This window comes from Periplaneta americana, chromosome 9 (genome assembly GCF_040183065.1).
Source record: "Periplaneta americana isolate PAMFEO1 chromosome 9, P.americana_PAMFEO1_priV1, whole genome shotgun sequence".
Lineage (NCBI taxonomy): Eukaryota > Metazoa > Arthropoda > Insecta > Blattodea > Blattidae > Periplaneta > Periplaneta americana.
This window is the reverse complement of record NC_091125.1, coordinates 53,933,207-53,957,912: the sequence shown is the minus strand read 5'-3', so window position 1 is coordinate 53,957,912 and position 24,706 is coordinate 53,933,207.

Genomic DNA, 24,706 nt, shown 5'->3' with positions numbered 1-24,706 from the left:
TACGCTTTTTTCTGTATTTGTGAATTCCTGGTGGTAGTAGTAGTAGTAGTTTTTAGTTGAATACTGAATGTTTTTAACTTTTTAATTTAGTAGGTTATTTTACAACGCTTTATCAACATCTTAGGTTATTTAGCATCTGAATGAGATGAAGGTGATAATGCCGGTGAAATGAGTCCGTGGTCCAGCACCGAAAGTTACCCAGCATTTGCTCATATTGGGTTGAGGGAAAACCCCGGAAAAAACCTCGACTAGGTAACTTGCCCCGACCGGGAATCGAATCCGGGTCGCCTGGTTTCGCGGCCAGACGCGCTAGCCGTTGCTTCACAGGTGTGGTCAATACTGATTGACGATGGACGAAGAAACAGCTACTAGGTTATCTAGAGTCGATATAATTAGCCACAGTGAGATGGTATTCAGCGAAATGAGGCCGAGGATTCACCATAGAATACCTGATATTCGCTTTATTGTTTGCAGAAAACCTCGGAAAAGCCCAACAAAATAATCAGCCCAAACGGTAATCGAACACGCACCCGAGCGCAAATACGGATCGGCAGGTAAACTCGTCTACAACCAGAGCTTACGCTGGTGGTCGCGAGTAGTAGTGTAGTGTAGTGATGATGATTACTACGATGATGTTGTTTAGTGAACTGTCCGAAGACAAGTCTGAACCTCACAAGTGATACCAACAAGGCACCACTTATGAAGCAACTAGACCAAGAGATAATGGGGTAAGGTGGCCAGTTCTTTTTCCCTCTCCATTGCATACATCGCTGATTAACAAGTGAGATGTAGACCTACTGTCTGATAGATGATGTGTTTATAATGACATAACCGCGGTGTAGCATGCTCACATTACTGCTATTATAGAAGTCCTACTTCAGGTCCGTGAATACAGCAAAACAAATGAATTAGTTCGTGATTTATCTGTGAGTTGGTTATGTAAATGTCAGGACAGTACTTAAAACAAAATTGCAGCGAACTTATTTAATAATTTTCCTCAGTTAAAAACGAATACTAAGACTAAACTTCAAAATATTTCCCAATTACTTCTGTTTATCGATGAATTAAGCAACAAGGGAAGACGTTGGAGGAATGAAGTGTAATAATAACAAGCGATCTTGCATTCTTGCAGGAAATCTCGAACTGATTGCATTAGCAATCGAAATCCAAGCGTGTTTGTTGGCCACTTGTCTTACTCCATCAGTCTTTTTTTTTTTTTTTTTTTTTTTTAACTTTTGTCTTTTGATACAGACTTACAAGCGAATGTGATATAAGAGAGGTTATATTCTTGGACAAATACTGGACATATCCACAATGCGAGCCTTCGTGGCCATAGTCGGTTGGGAAGGACCACCGCAGGGACAACGCGATACATAACATGACAAGAGACAACCTACTATGGTTCGTACCAGGAATCTGTAGAGTGACTTGGCGCATATGGGGGCGGAGTCTGTGCCGGGGTGTATTGCGGGCAGCATCAGAACGAGTCCGCTAAAGGGTAAGACGTTCGTGATAGTGAGTTCAGTTAGAAATGATCCCTTCCTCAAGCGATTGATAGCTTCGTTCAATCAATGCCTCTTCCCAGAGCGGTCGTTGGCCCTAGTCCTCCCACATACCACTTGCGCAGAGGTCTTATTTCGTGTTTCTACTCTACAGATCCCTGGGGTGGACCATAGTTCTTTGAGCGGAGAATAAATTTCCACTGCCCTTGTCACAGACACTATTCACAAAGGTACAGCGACGGATACTTCCAACATTACGGAAGTTATTTCAGATATCTTTGAGAACTCTGTTCGGTGTATTCAGAAAGATAATTAGACCGATTAAAACTACGTTAATCTGCAGAAATACGATTTAGCCTACTGAATTCGCTTTTAGGTTAAATTGCGAATTACAATATAAGATTGTAGCTTTATTTGCAGTCTTCACACTATCCGTCACATCTTGTGCTTCTTGGAGAGTATTTCCCTAATATTCTGAATAAGAGTTAAATTTGAAGTAAGTAAATTTAAGAAGTGGGCTGTTCCAAATAGTGTGTCGAAAGGGATGCAAGAAACAATGAAAATAGTCGACCATTTATTCTTTACAGTTAAATAAAAGATAGATTCAGCTCTACGCTCGGAAATGCTAGAAAGTGACTTTTAGGAAAGAACGATTACAATGTTGCTAATTGCAACACGACCTCTTAAAATGATTGAAATTTCATCGTGGGAATCCAAATAAGAAGAGTGGTCCAGCTGAAACATCGTCAATCTTGCTCAATTTACGTTATCTTATCGGTGCTCTAGTTGATGCAGAACTCGGAACCGAACAGTATCCAGGGAAAACTTACTCCACAGTCATTTTATATATTAAAATATCACAGGATATACTTGTGTTTTAAATGGGTTCCTTTATTGAACAAATCAGATTTTAATATAGGCTAGGGTATTATAGCACACCACTAACAGGGATCCAGGTGATTCGTGACAAATCACTCGTCATATGTCTGATTCGTCATATACCTACATTACATTTTCATCCCATGACTATAGGTCACATTATGAACTTTTGTCATAAGATTGTATGTTACACGATATTCCTTCGATACGTTTCCATGGTATTTACTTTTATAATACCGCAAAACATTTTCATGGGTTTTATTTTTGTACTATTGCAAAACATTTCCATGACTTTTATTTTTATAATACCATACTGCTAAACGTTTCCATGGTTTTATTTGCATAGTATCGTAAAACGGGATATGGACCGATGGCGGGCTTATGTGAGGGCGGCAATGAACCTCCGGGTTCCTTAAAAGCCAGTAAGTAAGTAAGTAAGTAAGTAAGTAAGTAAGTAAGTAAGTAAGTAAGTAAGTAAGTAAGTAAGTAAGTAAGTAGTATCGTAAAACGTTCTCGCGTTTTACTTGTTCAATATCGTTAAACATTTCCATGGCTTTTGTTTTCATAGCGTTGGAAAACGTTTGTATGGTTTTTATTGTTATAATATCGTAAAAGTCTCTGTGGTTTTTAATTTTTGTAGTACAGCAAACCATTTCTATGGTTTTTATTTTTACAAGATCGCAAAACATTTCCATGCTTTTTATTTTGATAGTGTTGAAAGCCATTTCCATGATTTTTATTTTGGTAGTATCGGAAAATATTTGCATGGTTTCTATTTTTATTGTAGGCTATTGCAAACATTTCAATGGTTTTGATTTAAATAATAGTCTATCGCAAAACATTTCGATGATTTTTATTTTTGTAGTAAAGCAAGACATTTTCATTGTTTTTATGTTTATAGTATTGAAAACAGTTCCACGGTTCCTTATTTTTATAGTACTGTATTATAAAATATTGCTTTCTTCTGGATGAATTGTAAATTAAAGATATACTGTAGCCTATATCGAAAATTGAAACGGCGTAAAAATGAATATTCTTGTGACAAATCTGGTATTGTCCTTATGTGATGAAAACTCTGCGACAAACTGTGACAAATCATTACGTTTACGAAAAGTTTGTGACGAAAATCCCTAAATCCCTGATAAGTAGGGTTTCTTCAGGTGTTCATGTCGGAGCTCTGAGTTCAAATCCCAGCAAGTTTAAATTGAATTTCTGGCGGACAAAGACGGTATTGGGGCTGTTATTCAAGGAATACTCAAATTTCCCTTATAATTTTATCTAAGCCTTATTACATATTAAATGAAATACTGTAGATGGGTAAAGTCTTACATAAAAATGTGACGTGTCCAGAGATCTAATCTATACTAATAATAAATCTGTAAGCGAAAATTTTCTGGTAATTTTCGATTTTCAAAAAATAATTGGTGTTAACATGTATAATTAATCATACTGAAACCGAAAATCGCTTTTTTGAAATTTTTGTTTTTATGTCTGTCTGTCTGGATGTTTGTTACCTTTTCACGCGATAATGGCTGAACGGATTTCGATGAAAATTGGAATATAAATGAAGTTCGTTGTAACTTAGATTTTAGGCTATATGGCATTCAAAATACTTTATTTAAAAGGGGGGGTTATAAGGGGGCCTGAATTAAATAAACCGAAATATCTCGCTTATTATTGATTTTTATGAAAAATTTTACATAACAAAAGTTTCTTTTTATATTATTTCCGATAAGTTTTATCCCAGGCAAAATTTTGATAGGACACGCATTCGGGGGTCCCGGGTTCAAACCCCGTGGCCGACCAATCTGACTGGGGTTTTTCATGATTTCCCTTAGTCATAAAGGCAAATGCCGGATTGGAAAGATACATGTCATTATTCATCACCGCCTCAATTAGCAATACCAAAAACATTAATCACAGCCTATAATCAGTTACATGAACACAAGCCATCTACAAAACACAATAGAAACAGGAACTCAACAAGAGTAAACGCCGCCTGCTCATATACCCACACATTCTAAACACGCGACATGACCACAGATGTTAAGGCGTGAATAAAATAAACTTAACAAAAAAAAAAAAAAATGCACAGTAAGGTTAACATAAAAATGATCTTCGTACACAATCAACTCTATTAATTTGGAGTGATTTATTAAAGGATACATTCAAGATTAATTTAGAAAAATGTTAAACGAATTATCTTTGGTCTCTAGACCAAAATGATAGCATTTTTATTATTTAAATAGAATTGAAATTAAGTAGCATATTAAACGATTTATCCTTCTATCAAACACTAATGTTCCCTGGACTCAATGTTCTATTTTAATTACGGTATGTAATTACTTTATATTTATTTATAATAAGTGCAGCGGAGCGCACGGGTACGGCTAGTAATGAATAATTGTTTAAATGGTCGTTATATAAAGCGGTATAACTCGAACTTGGGCCTTGCAGATAAACTCTAATAATATACAATAGTGCCAAAAAAAAAAAAAAACTCGGACCGACCCTTGCAGCTGATTTCAAAGCCTTGTTCACAGTGACAGCACGATAGACTGGTAACTAAGACTTTCGTGGTTCGAATCCTGCCTGGGAAGGAAACATTTTTTTGTTCCTTATTCAAATTTATTTCCAATACTTTTCGATTGCAGCGATATTTTACTACTTAATTAACTTATTATTCCAAGAACATGAATTTTACCAGAAATCGAAAAGTATTGGGAATAAATTTGAATAAGGAACAAAAAAAAAGTTTCCTTCCCAGGCAGGATTCGAACCACGAGTCTTAGTTACCAGTCTATCGTGCTCGGGACTGAACAAGGCTCTGAACTCAGCTACAAGGGTCGGTCCGGTTTTTTTGTCACTACTTTACATAGTCCGGAGATCCGTTAGAGGAAGCGGGATATCGTTTCTGCCTTCCTTCTTTATTTTCTATTCTTGTCTCTCCCGTTCAACCCCTTATCATTGCTATTATCTGGTTGTGTACTAAAGCTTCCGGGTTTGGATTGTCCTTTGCGGTTACCGTGCAATTAGGTCCTAGGTTCGCGGTTTCAAACCTGTCCAAGGATTATGAATTATGACCTTCAAAGGCGATAATTCATTCATAGTTTCTCGCAAGGATAGACCTTTCACTGCAAACTCAGTATTCTCCAATCTTCCCTCTTTTCCGCCTTTCCGTCGTCCCGAACTTTATAATAATCCTTAAAATTAAAACAAGTTCCTTCACTCATGGACAGTGACCTTTGTGTTGTTCCGTATATCTACTTATATGCGATTCAAGCAGCCAAATTTTACTTCCTTGTTGACGAGAATTGTTATGGACTTTTACCGCTTTCCATCACAAGAAAGGAAACCAATCGACCACTGAAAATAATTTATGCTGTGTAGAAGAAGATCTGTCATGTGATCGACATGAAGTATATCAGATCGAACCAAACTTTAGTGGAAATGTAGGCTATATTTATATCAAAATCTCAAACTATATTCAAGACGTCATAATATTTATGTTTCGATTTTGTGTTATAAAGATGTACAAGATTATTTGTTGTGCATTAAGGAGAACTGTGCAGTGTTCAGACTATACGGAAAATTTAGTAGTTGTAGCTAAGCACAACCAAGCATCTAAACGTTGCATTTGGCAACATCGAAATGTTTTGTCTGTACTGTTTTCGTAAGAAGTTAAAGGGGATGTTCTGGGTAGAAAGACGATTGCTCAGGTATCCAAAGACATGACCTACATCGGTGGTTGAAAGGCCAAGCTGAATAAACGAACATGTTCCCCGCGGACTGTTTCCTTCGTTCGGGTTCTGGCCATGTGTCTCCAAATCCTTACTTTGCGAAGTTGAACAATGGAGTCCAAGACCCTCGTCAGGAAACAGTCAATAAGGTTTGGAGGGGGTGAGTTCGGTGCAAGTGTTCACGGTCACTTTTAAGGTATTTTCCTTCAAAGGCCAAGATAGACGGTTTCCGGGTCAGAGTTACCAACTGTCGCGAATATCCTAGTGTAGTTTCGAAATTCTTCCACCTCTCTACTTGCGCATATACAAGGCACGCGAAGGAAGATATTCTTTACGCACGGGATACGCCGAGCATCAGAAAGAAGAGATGGAAGCGAAGAGGAGAAAGAGGTGAGTGGCGTACATTATACTCAAATTTTGCTGAACAGAGGTAATCAATACTATGTTCGTTAGTTTATTTCTTCTGCAAATATAGAGTTCGTTTGTATCAAAAACTACACATAACATTAAAACGTAATAATCTTCATTGCCATCACTGTTACTCCTATTATCGCAATCTGTTTTATATGACATTTGTATAATGTATAGGGAAAATTTCAGTATACGGGTTCCTTACTGACAATTATATCTTAAAATACTATAGAGGCTAAAGAGCAAATTTGTCTGTGCAAATCAAGCTTTCAGGTATAACTCCCTGTAAAGTTGATTTGAATAATTTCGAGGGAAAAATTTTTCCGGGGCCAGGTATCGAACCCAGGTACGTTTAACCAAAGGTCCCGGATTCGATACCTGGCCCCGGAACAATTTTTCCCTCGAATTATTCAAATTTGTCTGTGTTTCTCAAATGCGCATCATAATGCTTACGAAAAGGCACTTTTCAGTGCCAATAATTTATTTTGTGTGCACAAGGTTGGAATTTTCAAGTAAGAGGGAAAGGAAGGAATGCGTGTTCTGAAACTTATCCAATGTATATAACACAGCAGAACACATGCGAGCCACCGGTGTCGAACAGGACCCGTACTCGAGTGTGGGTTGGAATCCCGGCTGATCTAATAATCAGATAAAGAGCTTTTCCTCTCAAAGGATTAGCCTGGCTGTAAGGCGAATGTCAGGTAATCCTATTGGAAATCTCGAGATAATGTCCCCTAAATACGATCTCCCTATCGCCAATTTCGCTGACAATAGATAAGCATGAGGTTGATTCATTCATTCATTCATTCATTCATAGTATTCTACCCAAGGGTAGATCTTTCTCCGCATAAGATCCGTAGGCTATATCTTAATGTCTATTGTTTGATATCTTCTTCTGTCCCCAAATCTTCTCCCGTTCACCGTTCCTTTCAGTGCATACTTCACTAGGCAATTTCTTCTCAGCCAGTGACTCAACCAATTCATTTTTCTCTTCCTGATCAGTTTCAGCATCATTCTTTCATCATCCATTCTTTCCAACACAGCTTCGTTTCTTATTCTGTCTGTCCATTTCACTCACTCCATTCTTATCCATATCGACATTTCAAGTGCGTGTATAAGAATCGTTAAATAATAGATCAAGAAAAGGGAAATGAATTCTCATGTTCTTTGAAAATAATTCTTGAGTCAATATATCTTACAAGAATTTTATTATGCATACTAATTTGATATGAAACATTTAGAAAGCTATTCACGCTTTTTTTTTTTAATCTACGCATAAGAATGTCAGTCCTTTAAAAGCTAATTCTTATTGATACAACGACATTTCGTTTTGTAGCAATTGCTACAGGAAGAAAAATCGTAATCATTTCAGTGCTTTATAGTTACAAGAATTAAAAAATATCCCTTCATGTAATGTGTTGGCACTGGATATGTCTTGTTTTACGAAACGAATACTTTTTACTCTTTCATCAAATTTATAAACTATAAATGTTGAAGTTTCACAAAGGGAAAACTTAGAATTAATTCCTTTACATATATAGTAACTGCAGAAAACAATCTAAATTGGCATATCTGTCGAATTTGATTAATTATATTTTTCTCTGCTTTCTGCGTAGTACAGTAGTTCATCGTCGTACCCATAGAGGGCACACTTGCCGTGAGCGACACTTCGACGGATGGGTGATAGGTCTAAAGCGGGAGATGACAGGATGTTAGATAAAAGTGGTAGATAGTAAAGGGTTAATAATTTGGACTGAGGAGAAATCGGTGTGGGCTTTGGAATCCACCATAAACCCAAGTCACGATTGTCGTCCTCTGGGCCCGAACCCCGGACTTCCTGAATACAAGGCGAGAATAATAGTCGTTACTCTACCGTGTTTGGTACATACGTACCTTCAAATTTAAATTCCTGTTATATTATTTCTTCTTGTACTCTGTTCTTCCGAATTTTTAACTAATGCGATATTAACATGTAGCGAGTTTCACAGGATAGGTAGTTAATATGACGTAAATGTATCGCTTAGAGGGCTTAAAGCTCTCACAACTATTCAATCAATACCGAGATTACATGGAAGTACTTCAGTATTGCGGAGTTTTTTTTAGAAATTTATCTCTTCCTTCATTCCATCCTTTTTAAAATCCTACCGAAAATCGAACCTGCGTCTTCTGAATTTGTCGTTATATATGCTACCATTTACAATATCTTACATTAGATTTAAGAATGATTGAAAACAATGAAATAATTTTCTTTTTATTTCGAACAAGGAACTACAGAATAATAAACTAAGAAGCACAAACCATTAGAGACAAGGTATATAAAAAGCAGAGACGAGCTTGTTGCGATCCTTAAAAAAGAAAGTTAGTCGTTATAGAGAAGGCTTGTGTTTTTAATGGAACAGAATATTATACAGGGCTCGAAATCGTTTCTGTATTCACTGGTGCAAAAAATGTTCACATCAAAATTTACAGCAGCTTGTAACATCTTTTGTGTTGGTATTGATCCATTTAACATCATTTTTCTTTCTTTTTCTTACACCTTAAAATCATTCTATAGTAATAAATTGTTGACACAGGGAAACTTTTTCTTCATTTTTATTCTCTGACAACTTCCTAAGTGTTTGTTTATTAGAGTTGAAAATTGATTGATTGAGCTAGTCCTTCGATGAACGTTTCCACAACTTTTCGTTCAGACCGTCTTTTTTCACTTTTCGAAATCACTCAAACGATCCTCTGTACGGATTTAGAATACTTCTCATCTTTCTAGTGAATATCATTACTTAAATTTTTCCATAAAATATGATTTCAACACCAAACGTATTGTGTAATAAAATATGTCTTATTGTGGAAGAGTTAACTAGAGATATGTATCAAGAGATATGATTGCCGAGATTGAAGGTAACAGTTTATTTACGGATACTGATATTTCACAAAACCGGTATATCATGTAAGATGTGATTAACCCTTAAATTTGCAAAGTATCCTATAGGATACAACAGATTAATAAGTTATACCTATGCTATAATTTTAATACAACAATAGAAAAGAATTGATAGGAAAATTTAAATTTCACAATACTATAATATTGGGGACCTTCCAAGCAGTCAATATCAACATCAGCGTATTGGTATCGCTATTCAGCGCGGTAATGCAACAAGTATTTTGCATCCTTCCCCGAGTCCTCTTATTTAGATGAAATTTTCTTTCTTTAGTAAATTGTTATTTTTGTTTCAAGTTTGTTAGAAGACTGCGAAAAATATCGCAAATTATTATAGATATTTATGAAAATGAAAAATTGATGGGAACTCCACCCGATATCGCTGAAGCAGAGTTTTTAAGTCGATTAATTAAAAAAATACTAAATTTTGGATTTGGGATTTCGCTTGATGCCAAAATGTCATATTGACAAAATTATATTTCTTGAAAATGTAAATGATATTGAATGATATGTAAAGAGTCCCTAAGAATTTGTAATAAGATGTTTTATATTGTACAACATATATAGACATTGCGATTGTTGTTTTTTTACAGTCCGACATGGTTTAATAAACTAGTGTGAGAAATTAAGTTTTGCCAATTTAAGGGTACATATCAATTGTTCATTTAGGAATTTAATGACTATTGGTATCCATTTAATCTGCAACTTCATCCCATAATTTGACAATAACATATCTGTTTTGGTGGTCCGGATGAGCTTGATTCCAAAGAACAAGTCTCTTGTACACACTTGAAATATTTCAGACAAAAATAGTAATATGCGTTACAAGAGCGGTATGTTGAAGTTTTCATGTTCGAGGAAAAGTTTGAAAAAGCGAAAAGTAGTTGAGCTTTTTTAATTTCCGAGAATTGAAAGAAAACATACCGCTCGTGTATCGTACATTATTTTGTGCGAAGATCGTTTATTACATACCTGAAAGAGGAATTTCTAATTAGTTGCAATGAAATCTCCATCTTGGTTTCTGTTCAATGACGGCAATTTTGGAAAACAAAAATATCTATCTTCAACATTGTTGCTTTAAAATGTTTTCTGTGTTTACTATACTCCAGCAGGCCGTGATATACGTCTGTCTTTTTTTTTCCCCAAGTCTATAAATGCGAACTTAAACGGCTTCCTTAATGTTACATGCATCACGAAATGCAGTAACTTTAGTGGAGTTGTAGAGTTTACTTACTTTTTGCAAATATTTAAAAACAATAATTAACAGTGCAATTTAGGTGAAATTGCAGTGGTAAGTTTCCAATTTATAATTATTACTATATTGAACATCTCTAAAAATAATATGTTAAAAGCCTAAAGCAGTAAAATCAATATGTAAGAAGAGGGAAATTGTTGTGTGTGTTCGGTTGGGAATACTGAATGTGGAATTTTAGACTTACTGCGGGTTGGTTTTGTGCGGAAACCAAGCAAATACGCACGATCTCGCACAAAGTTTAATGCAGTTTTTCTCGTTTTTGCTTCTTTCAAGAAATATGTATTTTCTTCAATCGTTTCAATATTAAATTTTCTAAAAAATTTTATTAAGAAAAAATATTTCCTGAACCAATAGGTAAAAAAATTTAACATTCAAATTTACATTATAACCCTTATTATTCTGAAGTAAAAAAAATTGTATTCAAATTGACATGTATACTATAATAAAAACAGAAATAAATTGAATAATTAGAGGAAGAAAATTTCATCTAAATAAGAGGACTCGAGGAAGGATGCAAGAATACTTGTAGCATTACCGCGCTGAATGGCGATACCAATGCGCTGACGTAGATATTGACTGCTTCGAGGGTCCCCAGAAAGCTGCACTAAACTTCTGCCTATGGTGGAGATAAGAGCTTTGACTTCACTGCACCATGATCCAAACGTTTCAACCGCAAAAGAGACAAAAATATAAGGGTTAACAATTAAACACACAACTTCTTCTGTTCTTCTAAGGTAATGGAGAACTGATCCAGAAATTCTGGAGTATGAACATGTCATTTATTTAACAGTGAATTAAATAAACACAGATCAATATTCGGAGATTTATCCTTCGAAGAGGTGGAAAAATTCAAATATCTTGGAGCAACAGTAACAAATATAAATGACACTCGGGAGGAAATTAAACGCAGAATAAATATGGGAAATGCGTGTTACTATTCGGTTGAGAAGCTCTTATCATCCAGTTTGCTGTCCAAAAATCTGAAAGTTAGAATTTATAAAACAGTTATATTACCGGTTGTACAGTATGGTTGTGAAACTTGGACTCTCACTCTGAGAGAGGAACATAGGTTAAGGGTGTTTGAGAATAAGGTGCTTAGGAAAATATTTGGGGCTAAGCGGTATGAAGTTACAGGAGAATGGAGAAAGTTACACAACACAGAACTGCACGCATTGTATTCTTCACCTAACATAATTAGGAACTTAAAATCCAGACGTTTGAGATGGGCAGGGCATGTAGCACGTATGGGCGAATCCAGAAATGCATATAGAGTGTTAGTTGGGAGACCGGACGGAAAAAGACCTTTAGGGAGGCCGAGACGTAGATGGGAGGATAATATTAAAATGGATTTGAGGGAGGTGGGGTGTGATGATAGAGACTGGATTAATCTTACACAGGATAGGGACCGATGGCGGGCTTATGTGAGGGCGGCAATGAACATTCGGTTTCCTTAAAAGCCATTGTAAGTAAGTAAGTAAGATCAATATTCGGAATGGAGTGCATTATTTTCGATAGAAATCTGACATCTTTGTGCAATAATTTAAATTTGATTACTTTGGGGGCAAAATTTTCTTACAATATTGTAAAAATATTATTGATATATGTCAGTGAAGTTTTATAGTTTTTAGTGGTAGTGCAAAATATTTGAACAGTGAAATAGTTTTGAAGTGTTAGTGAAATCAGGATAGTGTCAGTGAAATGTGTCGAGTTCCAGTACAATGAGTGAGTTGAGAGCGAAATGAGTGTAATGCTGAAAGTACTTATGCACGTATAAACATATCATAATATATATACTCGTGTGCTTAAGTTCGAACTTAGGGTTAAGATACAAATTAGATTTACATTAAATGTTATTTCAAGTGATCGTGCTTCATTAAAGGATGCTCCTTGTTAATATTATTGTTGTTGTTCAGTCAACTGTCCAAAGACAGGTCTGAACCTCACAAGTGATATCAAGAAGGCACCACTTATGAGGCAACTAGGCCAGGAGATAATGGGGTAGAGTGGCAAGTTCCTTACCCACTACTGCTACTGCTACTACTACTACTGACGAGTTTACTTCCTTGGTTTGAATTGTAAATAATTTAAAAATAGCGTGTAAGGGGGCCTTAGACTAGAAATGTTCAGTTTAAATGTAGTTCTGTTTATAAGTATGCATAAGGATGTAATTATTTGACTTATTTGAACTGTTGTATCAGTGAAGCGAGGTGAGTCAGTGAAGTTATGGTTTTACAGTGCAGTGAACAGTTCCGATCAGTGATAATTTATAGCGTCAATGAAATGTGTTCTATAGTGTCAGTGAAATGTGTGCTAAAGTGTCAGTGAAATGCGTCATAGTGCCACTACAGGGAATGAGATGAGAGTAAAGTGAAAGACTATTGAAACTTATGTAGGACCTATACATAATTATGTAGGTTGTATTGTAAAATTAGGTATTTTATTTTATGTTTTATTATTATTGTGTTAAATTGTGTTGTGTATTCTTATTGTATTGTGTATAAAATTGTATATGTGTTGTAAAATTGTATTGTGTATTGTAAATTTTATTGTGTATTGCTTATCATTTTATTGTGTATTTGTTAATATTGTATATACCACTGCCACCGGGTGCTTGCCCACTTGCAGTGTAAATACATACATACATACATACATACATACATACATACATACATACTACTACTATCACCACCACCACCACCACTACCGCTGCTACTACTATTATGGTTATGATGATGATGATGATTATTATTATTATTATTATTATTATTATCATCAAATTGTCTTATTTTTTATACGATGTACGTCTAATTTATTTTGACCTGCTATTCACATTTTATTATACCTTTTCCTTTCCTTCTATATGTTATCATTATATCTGATTTCTACTTACTTGTTGTTTAGTATTATTATTATCATCTTATTCAGTTTTATGTGTAAAATTGTAATGTACTTTGTAAATTTGTAGTGTTTTTTGTAACACAGTTTTACTCCTGGTTGAGTGTTAGAGAAGGCCGTATGGCCTTAAATCTACCAGGTTAAAGAAATTATTATTATTATTATTATTATTATTATTATTATTATTATACTATTATTATACTATTATAATTATTATACTATTATTATTACTATTATTAGTATTATTATTAATTGTCATTACTGAATGTAATTAGTTACCAGTGCCACCCATTGCAGTGTTAATAAATATACACATACATATTGTTCACACAGATCGACCGGAATAAACCGTTATGCGAGAGGTGTAATTTCTGGGATGAGCAAATACCCTAATACCTGCCAGATTTTTAATCTTGCGGTGAATGTAGTCTATGATTTGTAGGCCCTACATTTTCATGCTGATGAAGATCTCGCTATTGGTTGAATAAGACGAATAGAAATTACTCAAAAGTCATACAAACGGTCTAGTTGTTGAGTAAATAGTTCGATATCAACGGTCCGAGCACTCAGTAAGTCTGAAGTAAATTCTGCCTTCAAAATTCCACCAAACACTCAACAGGATCTTACACTCAGAGAGGTTTTGTGAAACCACGGATTGCACTTACGTAGACACGGAGCATCAATTCTCTTTCGTCTGGATTGCGTAAAAATACCCAATTTTATCACATGTTACTAGCTTCTTCCAAAATCTGTCACCTAAAAAGAGGACTCTGGAATTGTTAACTGAAGGCGTCTCTCAATCCATTGCTGGGTTTGAGTATTCATCAATTCTTACGAATCTTGACGAAGCCGGTTGGCTTGACTTTTACGTAGGCTGGATCAGGGACAGGTCCGTAAACTTAAACACGGTTTGGTCCATTGTGCGCTCTTACATGTGATGACTGAGCAAGTCCGACAGGTGGCCTGTTTGAAATTCGAGAATTCGACGCTGACAGGTGGACCATCCTGCCTCAGTCCCTTATAGAGCCAGGTCCCGCTTCGCGGACGAGTAGCCCTAAATCCTTCCTATATCAGCATCGGAAACCCGTACTACCCCAAAGACTTCATCCGAGCTTGTTTTTACTATTGCAAATGATAGATGAAATGAGGGGAAGGTGGAGTGTGTTGGTGAAATGATAGAACCAGGAGTACCCCTAGAAAAACCCTCTGTAACGTTTGCTTTGTCCACCACACATTCCATCACGACCAGGCTGGGGATCAAACTCGGATCGCTTGGACGGAAAGCCAACGCGCTTGCATTGTAACCACAGACGCGGCGACGAAGTGGGTTACATACACACGGAAAGCTTGTGACTGAAAACAGTAAGTAGATTGGAAAGGCTGTGTTGTTGAGAGTTGTCAAGTTTTCTTCCAATGAAGAGGTCATTATTAACATCAGATGGTCGTCCAGAGCTAAGTTCGTCTGTCAGCCTGATGTCTCTTTCATTTAATCTTGAACCATATCGATGCACAACTTCCCCCACCTTTAATGTCACAGATTTCTTTTGGAGCTGTTTTTGCACTTTTTTTTGTTTTCGTTATAACGAATGAAACGTATTATATGAAGGAACATTCTAATAATAATAATAATAATAATAATAATAATAATAATAATAATAATAATAATAATAATAATAATAATAATAATAACAACAAAAATCAATTAAAAATTTTAGTTACTCCTTATAAAGCGTGTTTAATTCCCTTTGAATCAATGTAAAATACAATTGAAGACCTAACTTTCAATAGGGGCAAAGTGCGAAATCTTCAAATTTCATTTTATTCGAAACTAATGGAGATACATCCATATGAGCATATCATACTAAATGGGCTCTATCGTAGCTCAACTCCAAGTGATTCATTCATGTTCCGAAATATTGTGTTGGAGGTATCTCATCATGCATTTGGCAGTTTGTTTTTCATCAATACCTCAGAAACTTGTTTTTGGCGCTTAATCTCTTTAGAAAAGTTAGGTCTTCAATTGTGTACTACGTTGTGTAAAAAAAATTAGAACCATAAATAATTATGGTCATCTTAGATAAGTAAGACGACTCGAGACAGGAGCGATTGTCGGACAGGGTTTCGAAATAAATTACTGGCCTATAAATCTCTCTAGAAGAACTTTGTTGAATAGGAGTGATAGCTTGAGATGGTGGTCGGTTACAGAAGCTTTATTTACAGGACATCATAGATTATCAGTATCATGGGAATGCAACTGATAAGTTTATCAGGAAACACAGAGTAACTTCCAAGTGAAAGAACTTCGAACCGCCCTCAAAAGAGATTAGATGAGGCTGAAACAGGCCATTTAGCCTAAATTAATTCGACGGCGACGACGATGATGATGACGATGACGATGACGATGACGATGATGATGATGACGATGTAAAGCTATTTCTTGGAACACACCATAGTGCTCAGTTTTTCCAATAGTGTCCTTAAATAAATACGTCTTTATCGGAGGAAGGGCATTGATCTAAGAACGTGGGTTGAATTGCGAGAGAAAATGTCATTCTTGTCAGACGAAGAAAACGTGCCGTGTCGCTACAGAAAATATCGACGCTAAGTGTTGTATAGTGTCTTGAATGTTGAATAAAAAGGACACCCAATGTGACGACTGAAACTGCTCAAGTAGTGTTCGTACATTACAGAATTTGTCATAGCTGTTTTAAGATGGCGTCGTGGTTGATGTCATTCACACAATTGACAGCATATCAGCAAACAACCAGCGTTCCATGATTCGAAGATATTTTGGGATTTGTAACAATACTGCATTTCTTCGTTTATACGATCGTTTATTTTTATGTTTCCTATTAAGTCCAGCTAAAGGAGGGTAGTTGACTTTGCGTCATTCATCCAAACATCCCCATCTATGAACAATGCGCCGAAGCTCTAGATCAGCGTTTCTCAAACTTTTTTGAAGTGGGAACCACTTTTTAAAGTCAGAACAGTTCCGCGGACCACCTTACTCTTGTTCCCTTCGAAACCTATTTATCATTTTCGTAGCATATTTAATACCAGTATACTTATACTTAAGGTTCGGTACTTTGGTCCTCTGTTATGAATTAGGATGGTCCCTGGCTGGGTTACAGGCGCCAGATGTGCAGGGAAAAGATGGCGAGAACACGTATATAGTGGGAATTCGATGGACGGGTAGGGTAATAAATTTCATAAAATGTCGGTACTGGAAGAAAAAGTGAATTTCGATTGCCATGTGTCATTTCCAAACTCTGAGATTTTAAGCTATAGTGTGATACGCAATTCGTTTGAATTTTATTTTTTCTTCTGTCTTTTTGAAGGACCACAAGGGCAGGCCTCGAGGACCACAGGTGGTCCGCGAACCACAGTTTGAGAAACGCTGCTCTAGGGCATTTTGTCGCTGTAAGCGTTGCCTTTTTGTACACCAAGGCAAACGAACTAGGCCCACATACTACCGCATGATGATGATGATGATGATGATGATGATGAATGGAGAAATGGTAGAGTGCCGGTAGGGAAAAACGGGAGAATCCAGCGAAAATCTACCACCATATACCACTTTTGTCCACCACAAATTCCGCTTGACCCGCCGATCGGTTTACCCTGTACCATCTCACGTTGGGTTGCCATCTTTGTCATGTAATGACGTAAAACTTATTTTGTAAATTGAAATTCCAGCTGCCTGAATTGATCCAACACTAGTATTTAGAACAGTTATTATTGTTGTTTTAGCAGTAATTGATAGTACTACTGCTTTAAGGTTGTTAACTTTTATACTCTTTATCACTAGTTGTGTGTCCACTGTTGTAGAGTAACGGTTAGCATGTCTGACCGTGAACGAGCGGGTTCGGTTTCAAATCCTGGTTGGAACACGTTACTTGGTTGAGATTTTCCCGGGGTTTTCCTTCAACCCATTAAGAGCAAATGCTGGGTAACCTACGGCCCTGGGCCCTGAGCTCTGGCATTATTACCTTCATTTCATTCAGAAAGGCTAGATAACTATCACAGTTGATGAAGAGTCGTAAAATAATCCAATAAAAACCACTAGTTTCCGCTTGTAGAAGTTCTTTCATTGAAGTCAAAGCGCTGTCATTCTGCAGCTCAACTCAACATGTAAGTCCATAGATGTTTCGTTGCAGAAAACACGTGCTTAATTGAAGCATTACGAACAGAGATATAATTGTATATTATGAAACAAGTTTATAATCTAATAATTATATTACTGTCCTGAGTCCTGAGACATTTGTTGTTTTATTCTTGAAATCCACTACAAGAAAAAAGTCACTGACGCGAGGAAAAATGTTGAAAAAATTTTGCAGATTACAATTAGGGCACAAATCCAGGTATATTATACTATACTTCGAGTCTCTGCACATACATCTTCTATCATAATCATGTATTAAGTATGAGAGACGTAAATGTGATAAACACCGAATCATTGCCAGTGAAGTTTTTAAGAAGATTAGACAAGAAGAAAAATTTGGATATTTTGAAATAATTAAATATTGGCCCAACTTTAGAAAACATTCAAAATTATAGACAGAAATGGAAATCTCGTATACTCAGGATACCTAGAACAAGGATACCACGCCAAGCAATAAATTACCGTCCTTTTGGAACAAGATGGGCCGTCCGCTGAAACGATGGAGTGAGACCGTAACAGGCCACCAGGCTTAATATGTGATAGGAAGAAAAAGAAGAATTATGGTATAGTATACTATACTCTCAGCACTCAGGAGAATAACATTATAAACGTATTTCATACACTATTTTTTGTACGACTGCATTATAAAATAATTAATAAAGAAATAACATCAGATTTGTAATGACGGGAAGTTTGATTTCATGGTCTATGAAGAAAGAAGTTGCTATGACAACAATGATATTACAGCATTGGCAAACCGTTTCATAATGTTCACTTTATGATACTTTATGATACAAGTTGCCTTCTTAATAGAAGTCATGACGTTTTAGTTGGTATAATAATATTTTTACGGCACTAATGCGATAATGTGGCATATTATGCACGATTTTCACTAATGATAAAGGCGTTTATAATGCTGAAGTACAAAAAAAAAAAAACGCATTTGATAATTTTCACCATAACTGAAACAGGAGTTTTCATAATATCTCACTCACTTCTCGTCCCTTGATATATTTTATACCGGTAATGGGCTTTTCCCAACTTTCCTGACACCAGCGTGCCGGTATTCAAAAGCACTGCGGAGGCTTCTTTCGACTGCTGTCGAAACGCCAATATTTCAACCAGAAGAGAACGTAATAATGGCGAGAGAAGAACTGGCTTCGTAATGATAAAGTGTTTGTTGAAGAACAGATCTTCATTTTATGTGTACTGTAATGAGAATACAGCTGTTCATACTATAATGTACTCGAGATCAGTACAGAGCCCACATAATAATGGAAGAAAGAGATTTAATGTGAACTTTTCTCTGCATCTGTGTCTTAGACGACCCTTTCACTAACTAACGATAGTTTACCAAAAGTTATTATTTTGTTTTAACCTCAGTGAATGAAATTGGAACCATTTTCCACAACGAATCGTCGAGGCTCAGAATAATTTCCTTAACATCGAGAAAATTTCGAGAAAATCGTAGAGGAAGTGGAAAGTGTTGGTAGAATGAAAGAGGGGAAACAGAGTAAGCCTACCCTAGAAAAGCTCTATACAACGCTTGCTTTGTCCAACACATTCCACCTAGACCTGACCCGGGATCGAACCCGTGCTTCTGGATAGAAGGCCAGCTCGCTAGCACTGTAGTCTTTGACGTGGTCGTCTTCCTCATTTTTCCTAACTATAGCTAAGACAGCTATCTGACAAATTTTTACTAAATGGGCCGCAGTTCGATCCTTGGTAGACACCGCGGTATTTGTCATCCTCGTTAGTCTGGTGACTAGTGGTTATACTGGGCGTTGGACTGAAGGTTCGTGGGTCTAATCCCGGCAGAGGTCTTTGATTTTGGAGGACAAATCATTAGCGTGGCTTAGCCCAGAGGCCTCCTGTCACAAATTTACGGCATCCTGTCCGTGGTAGAGGGCGCTAGGCAAAATTTATAGTCCATTTCTCGCCCACTCTGAATTTCGAGGCTAAATCGTTCCTATAATTTGAAAGGAACAACCATTCAAAAGTCGCTCGACATTTTGAATCTTCTGGTCTTGACTTCGGATTCCCATCTATTTTAAGGTATTTTCGATCTTAAGACTAGTGAATTTAGGATGAAATGACGCCATCGTCCATCGAAGATATCACAGGTGCACAAGGTAAGATTCGAACTCACGACGTAATTGATTCCTTACGGTCACTTACACCACAGCGGAAACCCCATCTCCTTACAAACAACCCACTGCTAGAGCAAGGGCTTATATTCTATGAATTCGGGTTCTCTACCCAATTTTGATTGTAATAATGCTAGTAGTCGTTAAGGTCAGAGAAGGAGGTTTTTTCCTGAAGAATTTCCGCTTTATCAATTTTATGGTTTTCATTCTATCAACACTCATTATACTTCCATTAGATTTTCCCTGTTCCATATCATTTTTAGGTGATGCCAGTCAGATTATTTCCTATGTAATTCTCAAGCCCAAGTTGACGAGGCAAGTAACAGTAACTACCTCAGCCTATTCTGTGGTATCTCTGGACTGTAAATGCACTCGTACGGGATATCTAATCTCTTAATTCACCTTTAAATATTGTTATCCGTCCCAAACGACCTCTTTTATTCAGGTAAACCAACACACGGTCCTTTCAACTGACTGTCCCAAACGATCTCTGTTATTCAGGTAAACCAACACACGATTCTTTAAACTGACTGTCCCAAACAACACACGATCCTTTCAACTGACTATTCCAAACGGCCTCTATTCTTCAGGTAAACCAACACACGATTCCTGTAACTGACTGTCCCAAACGACCTCTATTCTTCAGGTAAACCAACACACGATTCCTGTAATTGACTGTCCCAAACGGCCTCTATTCTTCAGGTAAACCAACACACGATTCCTGTAATTGACTGTCCCAAACGGCCTCTATTCTTCAGGTAAACCAACACACGATTCCTGTAATTGACTGTCCCAAACGGCCTCTATTCTTCAGGTAAACCAACACACGATTCCTGTAATTGACTGTTCCAAACGGCCTCTATTCTTCAGGTAAACCAACACACGATTCCTGTAACTGACTGTCCCAAACGACCTCTATTATTCAGGTAAACCAACACACGATTCTTAAAACTGACTGTCCCAAACGACCTCTGTTTTTCAGGTAAACCAAAACATGATTCTTTAAACTGACTGTCCCAAAAGAACTCTGTTATTCAGGTACAGAAGACGAACATACAACCGTCCCAAACGTCTTACGCTCCCTCACAGGACTAAGCTGACAAGGACACTTGGTTTGTATATCTGATGACCGTTAGAACACTGCTTGAGCCTATTCTGTGTTATCTCTGAATTGAAAGTCGACTCGTAAGGGAACTCTAATCATATCTCACTAATTTCCAAGAGCAAAGTATGCATAACAATTCAATTGGTGTTCATAAAGAAGGCAAAATTTCCATCGTTCCTCTCTGCAGTTGAATAAAAATCATAATGTTAACTTTGTTTATTTAATGTCACTTTTCAACTACATGTACTATTCAGAGACGACAAAATATTATGACAATAAGGATTAATGATATAAAGAAACTAAGCGGAAGTAATGTGAGAATATTATATCCACTGCAGCTTTCTTTTACCCAACTGTTACGAATGTGTCCGGGTTGAACTCTGGTCAATTTTATTCAAAATGTTACCTACCTGACGAAGCATGTGGAAATCTTGCAGAACACAAGCGATTAAACCCATAAGGAATTAATCAATGTTGCGTGTTTCCTCCCCTAGGCCATCGTTCCCTAGTATTCACCACGTCTTTCTGATGTGGCTTCCACTTACGTATTACAGTTGGAAAAATATATGAAGATCAATTTTTTGTAATTCGCTAACCCATAAACATATATAAATGGCATATCTGCTGCTGTTAGCGAACTTTGTTAATTACCTACGTTTCACTGTCATGAAGGTATGTTATGTTATTGCTATAGTGCTGACTAAGTCTGAAGTTAATGTTTTATATAGGCCTATCTAGGGTGACCAGACGTCCTCTTTCATCCGGACATGTCCTCCTTTTTAGGCCTTTGTTCGGGGTTCGGGTAGATTTAAAAAAAATCAAGAAATGTCCTCCTTTTCGTAACTTGTGTGCCTGACATTTTGAAATTATCTGTTTTGACGCTTTTTTCAAGTATTTTGCCTATAGGTGGAAGCAGCATCGACGAGTATATACTCTTAGCCAACGATCGTACTTCCATACATATTGTAGCTAACTCTAAATTCATTATTAAGTTTTATTATAATTATTTTGTCATAAAACAGATATTAACATACTTTTAAGTATGATCTAAGCCTAAATCCGTACTGTAATTGAATCAGGGATTGCAGAAACAGCACATGCCAATACGCCACACATAGTGACATGTACCGATTCAATTATTTTGTAATAAAATAGATATTGACGTAATTTCAAGTATAGGTCTAATATAGGCATAAATCTAAATCTAAGTACAGAAGTGGCAAAAAAAAAAACCGGAACGACCCTTGTAACTGATTTCAGAGCCTTGTTCACTCAGAGCACGATAGACTGGTAACTAAGACTTTCGTGGTTCGAATCCTGCCTGGGAAGGAAACTTTTTTTGTTCCTTATTCAAATTTATTTTCGAGTGCAGCGATATTTTACTACTTAATTAACTTCTTATTCTCAGAACATGAATTTTACCAGCAATTGAAAAGTATTGGGGATAAATGTGAATAAGGAACAAAAAAAAAGTTTCCTTCCCAGGCAGGATTCGAACCACGAAAGTCTTAGTTACCAGTCTATCGTGCTCTGAAGTGAACAAGGCTCTGAAATAAGCTACAAGGGTGGGTCCGGTTTTTTTTGCCACTACTGTACATATTTTCTGTCCTCTTTTTTCGAACAATGTCCTCCTTTTTGAAGCTTTGTGGTCTCATTTTTATCGATGTGAATCCGGTCACCCTAGGCCTATCTTCATTTATGTTGTAATTGATATCAAGTGGTACCAGTTTGGCTCTTATGTTATTGTAGATTAAATTTTGTCTTATTACGGGATGTTTTCATTAGAACTAATTTCTCTCAGATTTCAATGTTGATACTGTATTTTAAATGTGAAACTCTCGATCACCCGTTAAGGCTTGTAACTTTTCAATTTACACAATACGATTTGGTTGTGAATGTTGGTGTATCTGTTTTATTCTATTGTGTTTTTACGTATGCGTATTTACGGGATGTCCCACAGGAACGCTCAGATCGAAGGAACCGATCCGCCACTGACATATTCCCGCTTACAGCATGCACAACCCCGAAACAATCCCATCTACAGGAAGAAAGCTGGCACCTGGCTTACAAGTATCTTTTTGCCCTTCGTATAATAAATGAGACCAAAGCCTTGCCAGCTTGCAATAGGCTACCAAATGCGCCTTATCCTCACTGTAAATAATTACGAGGAAGAAAACTCGTATGATTGAGAGAGTAACAATCTTGAACCGCGAGGAAAACGGTTTCATAGTTGATTTAATTTTACTTTATGTTGAATAGATACAGTCAACATTCTGTCGCGATACACGCAACGGTTAAGGTTTGCAAATTAAACGATGTTTGAAAGACAAGCTTATGAATGAGTTCGAATGCAGCGTGTGTATTGTAGATGTGATACCCTATTTTGGCGTAAGTGGAGTCTAGTGTCGTGTTGACCTTATGTCACAAATCTCCATGATGTATTAGTCTAATATCCAAGCAAGGAAAAGATCGTATAGGATCAAAAATCGCAATTAGCAATGAACATGAAATGTGAAGCATATGAATGTTTTATCATAAATGTGACTGAGTAGTAGTAGTAGTAGTAGTAGTAGTAGTAGTAGTAGTAGTAGTAGTAGTAGTAGTAGTGGTAATGTGGTGTTGGTGGTGGTGGTGCTGGTCGTGGTCGTGGTCGTGGTGGTCGTGGTGGTGGTGGTCGTGGTATTGGTGGTGGTGGTGCTGGTCGCGGTCGTGGTATTGGTCGTGGTGTTGGTGGTGGTGGTGGTAGTAGTAGTAGTGGTAGTGGTAATGTGGTGTTGGTGGTGGTGGTGCTGGTCGTGGTCGTGGTGGTGGTGGTGGTCGTGGTATTGGTCGTGGTGTTGGTGGTGGTGGTAGTAGTAGTAGTAGTAGTGGTAGTGGTAATGTGGTGTTGGTGGTGGTGGTGCTGGTCGTGGTCGTGGTGGTGGTGGTCATGTTATTGGTCTTGGTGGTGGTGGTGGTGATAGTAGTAGTAGTAGTGGTGGTAATGTGGTGTTGGTTGTGGTGGTGCTGGTCGTGGTCGTGGTGGTCGTGGTGGTGGTGGTCGTGGTATTGGTCGTGGTGTTGGTGGTGGTGGTAGTAGTAGTAGTAGTGGTGGTAATGTGGTGTTGGTTGTGGTGGTGCTGGTGGTGGTCGTGGTGGTGGTGGTCGTGGTATTGGTCGTGGTGATGGTGGTGGTGGTGGTCGTGGTATTGGTCGTGGTGGTGGTGGTAGTAGTAGTAGTAGTAGTAGTAGTGGTAGTGGTAATGTGTTGGTGGTGGTGCTGGTCGTGGTCGTGGTGGTCGTGGTATTGGTAGTGGTGTTGGTGGTGGTGGTGGTAGTAGTAGTAGTAGTAGTGGTAATGTGGTGTTGGTGGTGGTAGTGCTGGTGGTCGTGGTATTGGTGTTGGTGGTGGTGGTGGTAGTAGTAGTAGTAGTAGTAGTAGTAGTAGTAGTAGTAGTAGTAGTAGTAGTAGTAGTAGTAGTAGTAGTAGTGGTAGTGGTAATATGGTGTTGGTGGTGGTGGTGCTGGTCGTGGTCGTGGTGGTCGTGGTGGTGGTCGTGGTATTGGTCGTGGTGTTGGTGGTGGTGGTGGTAGTAGTAGTAGTAGTAGTGGTAGTGGTAATGTGGTGTTGGTGGTGGTGGTGCTGGTCGTGGTCGTGGTGGTGGTGGTGGTCGTGGTATTGGTCGTGGTGGTGGT